We start from the raw sequence: 9,042 nt of genomic DNA on the forward strand, positions 1-9,042 counted from the left end.
CTATACCGTTTAAGTTTCCCCTAAGTCTTGCAAGGAATGTTGTTAGACAGGTTTGGGATACAACTCTCTGCCTAACTCTAATTGCCAACGGATCGGTCTCCTCAGTTTCGATAATTCTGAACAACGCAAGCTTGATTTTTGTAATTTGGTCATACGAATTCTGTGAGGATAGTCAATTCTGTTTTAGATTATAAAGTTCGGTCATCAGGGTCTCTTCGTCTCTTCTGTCTTTACAGTGTCTAACCAGTGCGTCCTTAATATCGTCCCAAATTAAGTTTGCTCCTGAGGCGATAACCGCCTCATTCGCCTTTCCTTCTATTTTTTGCCTAATGGCTCTCAGCAACATTTGACCATACGGAGTCTGATCCGTACCCCTGATCGTTAGAATTATTTCTTCAACGTTATTAATGAATTCGTTTAATGTAAAGGGGTGCCCAGAATATGTTGGTAAGAAGCGAATTACGTCCGGGATTCTCATAGATGCAAACAATTCGGCCGGGTTAACCACCGACGCGGTAAGATGAGGCGGAGACGCACTGCTACTATTATCCATGGTAGCGGGTGAGGGTGTAATAATCGGTCTTAGGGAAAGAGAGTGTTCCTGAGGTATAGGTTCACTAGTGGTATGTTTCCTACTAACGCCTCTCGTAGTGATCTTGCTAGCAGGGGAGTAGGTTCTTGACTTTCGAAATGTTCGGCATCAAATTAATTTATAAATACCTTAGCGAAGTTGTGTGCTCTTAGTGTATTTGTCTTTGTTCCTTTTTTTTATATGTACTTAATTTATAGTTTGTATTATACTTAAGTGTAATGAGTGTTGGTGCGTCTTGGTGTAGCGAGCCTCAGGTGTTGTATTCTTGTGGCAATTACCTGCGAATGTGCAAAATATAATTTCTCTTCTTTTACTTTATTTTCTGAGGCTTCGAGTGTCAACTGAAACCATTTTCAATTAAGTTCGCTTGAATTATTATGCTGAAAGCCCTTACAAAACACGCCATGGGATTGCAAGGACTGTTTCACTGTACACTCGTATTTATATAAAATTTTTGTTCTTATTATTTTTTCTTGTTCTTCTCTTTTTTTGTCTTTATCTCGAGTTGTTCACATATGAAATTAATTTACAACATTTGCCATAAATGATGTAAATTACGTTCTTACAAAACGCGGCATGGGATTGTAGAACTATTTCACTGAACACTCGTATTTATATAAAATTTTTGTTCTTATTATTTTTTTTCTTTTTCTTCTCTTTTTTTTTTTTTTTATCTCGAGTTGTTCACATATGAAATTAATTTACAACATTTGCCATAAATTACGTTCTTACAAAACGCGCCATGGGATTGTAGAACTATTTGACTGAACACTCGTATTTATATAAAATTTTTGTTCTTATTTTTTTTTTTCTTTTCTTATTTTTTTTTGTCTTTAACTCGAGTTGTTCACATATGAAATTAATGTACAACATTTGCCATAAATGATGTAAATTACGTTCTTACAAAACACGCCATGGGATTGTAGAACTATTTCACTGAACACTCGTATTCCTATAAAATTTTTGTTCTTATTATTTTCTTTTTCATCTCTTTTTCTTAATCTTTTTCCACTTTGTATTTTGTAACGGCTGTGTTTCTTGATAATTATTTTTCATCTTTCTTTACTCTCACTTTTTATTTTTATGGTTACATTTTGCTTGTGCCAAAATACTTACAAAATACTTCACCTGACTTTTTGTGTGTTCCTTTTACAAAGTAATTGTGATGAAGCGATCCATTTTACGGTTCGTATAGTCGGCTGCGCCAGTTATGGTTCCAATCTTCAGTAAATTAAACACTCGATCTTCAGGTCTAAATCTAGACTGGCGATTGTATTTTTCAGCGGTGGCCAAGAAGCCGCCGCTGCCGAAAGAGTACATAAAATCTTATATACTATACATAGGACTTATACATGAAAATGAAAAAATGTTTATTCCAGAATCCGCCGAAATGGTTCTGCTTGTCTCATCTTTCCTGTAGGCGAGGGTCGGGGCATCCTGTTGCGATGTCAGCATTTGTAGCGGGGCAACGACTCGAGAGTGTCGTGGTTGGGCAATAGCAATGCTTGGGTTGCAACATAATTTCACCCAGATGTGTGGGTACAAGTGGCCGCCCAGTCAGCATACCATTTCCAGGGGTAGCTCTGGGAGGTTTGGCCGGAGGCTCGTTGCCTACCGACTGGTCGGTAACTCGCTCGGGGTCTGCTTGTGCGTGGAGCTGCGAACTCACCCCAACCCTCAAGTGTGTGCTGATATCTGCTTGTGCGCGGAGGTGTGGAAATTTATTTTAAAGCGTTTTAATGAAAAGTAGTTTTTAGCTTACAATATAAAGTATAAAGCATACTATTGGAAAGAGCTTGAAAAGGGCTTTCAAATGACACCAAACACACTTTTTTTTTTTAGGGAGGGTCTATATTGGGACCCCCAATTACCGAAATTTTTACCTTTTTAGGGTAGTAGTGAGCATTTGGGGAAAACGGTCACTCTCTCACTCGGGTCCAACTGCAGCGGTCGGCCGTCGGCGATCGTCCGCTTTGGCGGTAGCGGCCTTTTCTTATGCTAAGCTAGGTTAAGTTAGTTCCATGTATGCATCAGAATAAATCTACGGCTCTACTCCACGACGCCCCCGACTTCTTCTTTTCTACAACCAAGTGGAATCTTCTTGCGGCAACATCGCCCCCCACACACTGGGCAATTGTGTATTGGCTTCAGTTTTGGCTTTCCAGTTTGATATCGACAAATAGATTTTAAATATATTTTTTTGGTTTATAATATTCATAACTTTATTTTAGGTTATATATGTAGAATATAAGAGAGAAAACAAAAAGGAACAGTATAGCCTAGCGCCCTTTCTTATATATAGTGATTTTTTAAGAGTTAAGGTTTTCATTCTATCAAGACTGGTTGGTAATGGCATCCAAACGTTATCTGTCAAAGTAATAGGTTTTCAGTATTTCAAAATTCTTGCTATGTGAAAAGTGTTTTGAGCAATGATGGCTCATTTCTGGCTAAACAGATACGTTAATAAGCAAAACTGTCGCATCTGGAGTGATGAATAGCCAAATGCCATTTAGAGTGATGCAAAAATAACAGATCTTTATTATTTGTTTGAGGTTAAATACAGTCTTCAGTCTATGTAGACAAGCCGAGTCCGATTAGAGCCTACAGGATAACATAACACACCTATCAAGACATTCGGATTGGACATTATTTTTGGTTTCAATAGTGTTTTCGCAAATAAAGTACTTATGGACCTTATTACATCTGTTCGTATAATAATATATGTCTTTAGTGCTATGGTATGCCAAATAGTTAGGCAGGATTAGGAATTTAGATCCATTTATGGGCAACGGAATTATATGTGTAAATTGTGTATCTTAATTCTAAAATTGATCTTGCCTTGGCTCATGAAACTTTCTAATTGTATCAGGTCAATGATGTGCTGGTCGGACATATTCCGGAATAATGGGTCATTTAATTCTTGTTTAATTACATTATATTCTGGTTCTGATATAATAAAATTCGGTACAATGTTTAGTTTAGTTAGTAACAGGCTTTCTTCTAATCCTGTAAGCTTAAAAGCTCGGACTATACCGTTTAAGTTTCCCCTAAGTCTTGCAAGGAATGTTGTTAGACAGGTTTGGGATACAACTCTCTGCCTAACTCTAATTGCCAACGGATCGGTCTCCTCAGTTTCGATAATTCTGAACAACGCAAGCTTGATTTTTGTAATTTGGTCATACGAATTCTGTGAGGATAGTCAATTCTGTTTTAGATTATAAAGTTCGGTCATCAGGGTCTCTTCGTCTCTTCTGTCTTTACAGTGTCTAACCAGTGCGTCCTTAATATCGTCCCAAATTAAGTTTGCTCCTGAGGCGATAACCGCCTCATTCGCCTTTCCTTCTATTTTTTTGCCTAATGGCTCTCAGCAACATTTGACCATACGGAGTCTGATCCGTACCCCTGATCGTTAGAATTATTTCTTCAACGTTATTAATGAATTCGTTTAATGTAAAGGGGTGCCCAGAATATGTTGGTAAGAAGCGAATTACGTCCGGGATTCTCATAGATGCAAACAATTCGGCCGGGTTAACCACCGACGCGGTAAGATGAGGCGGAGACGCACTGCTACTATTATCCATGGTAGCGGGTGAGGGTGTAATAATCGGTCTTAGGGAAAGAGAGTGTTCCTGAGGTATAGGTTCACTAGTGGTATGTTTCCTACTAACGCCTCTCGTAGTGATCTTGCTAGCAGGGAGTAGGTTCTTGACTTTCGAAATGTTCGGCATCAAATTAATTTATAAATACCTTAGCGAAGTTGTGTGCTCTTAGTGTATTTGTCTTTGTTCCTTTTTTTTTATATGTACTTAATTTATAGTTTGTATTATACTTAAGTGTAATGAGTGTTGGTGCGTCTTGGTGTAGCGAGCCTCAGGTGTTGTATTCTTGTGGCAATTACCTGCGAATGTGCAAAATATAATTTCTCTTCTTTTACTTTATTTTCTGAGGCTTCGAGTGTCAACTGAAACCATTTTCAATTAAGTTCGCTTGAATTATTATGCTGAAAGCCCTTACAAAACACGCCATGGGATTGCAAGGACTGTTTCACTGTACACTCGTATTTATATAAAATTTTTGTTCTTATTATTTTTTCTTGTTCTTTCTTCTTTTTTTGTCTTTATCTCGAGTTGTTCACATATGAAATTAATGTACAACATTTGCCATAAATGATGTAAATTACGTTCTTACAAAACGCGGCATGGGATTGTAGAACTATTTCACTGAACACTCGTATTTATATAAAATTTTTGTTCTTATTTTTTTTTTTTTTTTCTTCTCTTTTTTTTTTTTTTTTATCTCGAGTTGTTCACATATGAAATTAATTTACAACATTTGCCATAAATTACGTTCTTACAAAACGCGCCATGGGATTGTAGAACTATTTGACTGAACACTCGTATTTATATAAAATTTTTTGTTCTTATTATTTTTTTCTTTTCTTATCTTTTTTTTTGTCTTTAACTCGAGTTGTTCACATATGAAATTAATGTACAACATTTGCCATAAATGATGTAAATTACGTTCTTACAAAACACGCCATGGGATTGTAGAACTATTTCACTGAACACTCGTATTCCTATAAAATTTTTGTTCTTATTATTTTCTTTTTCATCTCTTTTTCTTAATCTTTTTCCACTTTGTATTTTGTAACGGCTGTGTTTCTTGATAATTATTTTTCATCTTTCTTTACTCCCTTTTTTTATTTTTATGGTTACATTTTGGCACAAGAATACTTCACCTGACTTTTTGTGTGTTCCTTTTACAAAGTAATTGTGATGAAGCGATCCATTTTACGGTTCGTATAGTCGGCTGCGCCAGTTATGGTTCCAATCTTCAGTAAATTAAACACTCGATCTTCAGGTCCAAATCTAGACTGGCGATTGTATTTTTCAGCGGTGGCCAAGAAGCCGCCGCTGCCGAAAGAGTACATAAAATCTTATATACTATACATAGGACTTATACATGAAAATGAAAAAATGTTTATTCCAGAATCCGCCGAAATGGTTCTGCTTGTCTCATCTTTCCTGTAGGCGAGGGTCGGGGCATCCTGTTGCGATGTCAGCATTTGTAGCGGGGCAACGACTCGAGAGTGTCGTGGTTGGGCAATAGCAATGCTTGGGTTGCAACATAATTTCACCCAGATGTGTGGGTACAAGTGGCCGCCCAGTCAGCATACCATTTCCAGGGTAGCTCTGGGAGGTTTGGCCGGAGGCTCGTTGCCTACCGACTGGTCGGTAACTCGCTCGGGTCTGCTTGTGCGTGGAGCTGCGAACTCACCCAAACCCTCAAGTGTGTGCTGATATCTGCTTGTGCGCGGAGGTGTGGAAATTTATTTTAAAGCGTTTTAATGAAAAGTAGTTTTTAGCTTACAATATAAAGTATAAAGCATACTATTGGAAAGAGCTTGAAAAGGGCTTTCAAATGACACCAAACACACTTTTTTTTTTAGGGAGGGTCTATATTGGGACCCCCAATTACCGAAATTTTTACCTTTTTAGGGTAGTAGTGAGCATTTGGGGAAAACGGTCACTCTCTCTCACTCGGGTCCAACTGCAGCGGTCGGCCGTCGGCGATCGTCCGCTTTGGCGGTAGCGGCCTTTTCTTATGCTAAGCTAGGTTAAGTTAGTTCCATGTATGCATCAGAATAAATCTACGGCTCTACTCCACGACGCCCCCGACTTCTTCTTTTCTACAACCAAGTGGAATCTTCTTGCGGCAACATCGCCCCCCACACACTGGGCAATTGTGTATTGGCTTCAGTTTTGGCTTTCCAGTTTGATATCGACAAATAGATTTTAAATATATTTTTTTGGTTTATAATATTCATAACTTTATTTTAGGTTATATATGTAGAATATAAGAGAGAAAACAAAAAGGAACAGTATAGCCTAGCGCCCTTTCTTATATATAGTGATTTTTTAAGAGTTAAGGTTTTCATTCTATCAAGACTGGTTGGTAATGGCATCCAAACGTTATCTGTCAAAGTAATAGGTTTTCAGTATTTCAAAATTCTTGCTATGTGAAAAGTGTTTTGAGCAATGATGGCTCATTTCTGGCTAAACAGATACGTTAATAAGCAAAACTATCGCATCTGGAGTGATGAATATCCAAATGCCATTTAGAGTGATGCAAAAATAACAGATCTTTATTATTTGTTTGAGGTTAAATACAGTCTTCAGTCTATGTAGACAAGCCGAGTCCGATTAGAGCCTACAGGATAACATAACACACCTATCAAGACATTCGGATTGGACATTATTTTTGGTTTCAATAGTGTTTTCGCAAATAAAGTACTTATGGACCTTATTACATCTGTTCGTATAATAATATATGTCTTTAGTGGTATGGTATGCCATATAGTTAGGCAGGATTAGGAATTTAGATCCATTTATGGGCAAGGGAATTATATGTGTAAATTGGTATGTGTTTTGCTTAAAGGTAGGTATCTTAATTCTAAAATTGATCTTGCCTTGGCTCATGAAACTTTCTAATTGTATCAGGTCAATGATGTGCTGGTCGGACATATTCCGGAATAATGGGTCATTTAATTCTTGTTTAATTACATTCAATTCTGGTTCTGATATAATAAAATTCGGTACAATGTTTAGTTTAGTTAGTAGCAGGCTTTCTTCTAATCCTGTCAGCTTAAAAGCTCGGACTATACCGTTTAAGTTTAAGTTTAAGTCCTGCAAGGAATGTTGTTAGACAGGTTTGGGATACAACTCTCTGCCTAACTCTAATTGCCAACGGATCGGTCTCCTCAGTTTCGATAATTCTGAACAACGCAAGCTTGATTTTTGTAATTTGGTCATACGAATTCTGTAAGGATAGTCAATTCTGTTTTAGATTATAAAGTTCGATCATCAGGGTCTCTTCGTCTCTTCTGTCTTTACAATGTCTAACCAGTGCGTCCTTAATATCGTCCCAAATTAAGTTTGCTCCTGAGGCGATAACCGCCTCATTCGCCTTTCCTTCTATTTTTTGCCTAATGGCTCTCAGCAACATTTGACCATACGGAGTCTGATCCGTACCCCTGATCGTTAGAATTATTTCTTCAACGTTATTAATGAATTCGTTTAATGTAAAGGGGTGCCCAGAATATGTTGGTAAGAAGCGAATTACGTCCGGGATTCTCATAGATGCAAACAATTCGGCCGGGTTAACCACCGACGCGGTAAGATGAGGCGGAGACGCACTGCTACTATTATCCATGGTAGCGGGTGAGGGTGTAATAATCGGTCTTAGGGAAAGAGAGTGTTCCTGAGGTATAGGTTCACTAGTGGTATGTTTCCTACTAACGCCTCTCGTAGTGATCTTGCTAGCAGGGAGTAGGTTCTTGACTTTCGAAATGTTCGGCATCAAATTAATTTATAAATACCTTAGCGAAGTTGTGTGCTCTTAGTGTATTTGTCTTTGTTCCTTTTTTTTATATGTACTTAATTTATAGTTTGTATTATACTTAAGTGTAATGAGTGTTGGTGCGTCTTGGTGTAGCGAGCCTCAGGTGTTGTATTCTTGTGGCAATTACCTGCGAATGTGCAAAATATAATTTCTCTTCTTTTACTTTATTTTCTGAGGCTTCGAGTGTCAACTGAAACCATTTTCAATTAAGTTCGCTTGAATTATTATGCTGAAAGCCCTTACAAAACACGCCATGGGATTGCAAGGACTGTTTCACTGTACACTCGTATTTATATAAAATTTTTGTTCTTATTATTTTTTCTTGTTCTTCTCTTTTTTTTTTGTCTTTACCTCGAGTTGTTCACATATGAAATTAATTTACAACATTTGCCATAAATTAATTTCTTACAAAACGCGCCATGGGATTGTAGAACTATTTCACTGAACACTCGTATTTATATAAAATTTTTTGTTCTTATTATTTTTTTCTTTTCTTATCTTTTTTTTGTCTTTAACTCGAGTTGTTCACATATGAAATTAATGTACAACATTTGCCATAAATTACGTTCTTACAAAACGCGCCATGGGATTGTAGAACTATTTCACTGAACACTCGTATTTATATAAAATTTTTTGTTCTTATTATTTTTTTCTTTTCTTATCTTTTTTTTTGTCTTTAACTCGAGTTGTTCACATATGAAATTAATGTACAACATTTGCCATAAATGATGTAAATTACGTTCTTACAAAACACGCCATGGGATTGTAGAACTATTTCACTGAACACTCGTATTCCTATAAAATTTTTGTTCTTATTATTTTCTTTTTCATCTCTTTTTCTTAATTTTTTTCCATTTTGTATTTTGTAACGGCTGTGTTTCTTGATAATTATTTTTCATCTTTCTTTACTCTCACTTTTTATTTTTATGGTTACATTTTGGCACAAGAATACTTCACCTGACTTTTTGTGTGTTCCTTTTACAAAGTAATTGTGATGAAGCGATCCATTTTACGGTTCGTATAGTCGGCTGCGCCAGTTATGGTTCCAA

The sequence above is a fragment of the Drosophila eugracilis genome, unplaced genomic scaffold, assembly GCF_018153835.1.
Source record: "Drosophila eugracilis isolate 14026-0451.02 unplaced genomic scaffold, ASM1815383v1 contig_1241, whole genome shotgun sequence".
NCBI lineage: Eukaryota > Metazoa > Arthropoda > Insecta > Diptera > Drosophilidae > Drosophila > Drosophila eugracilis.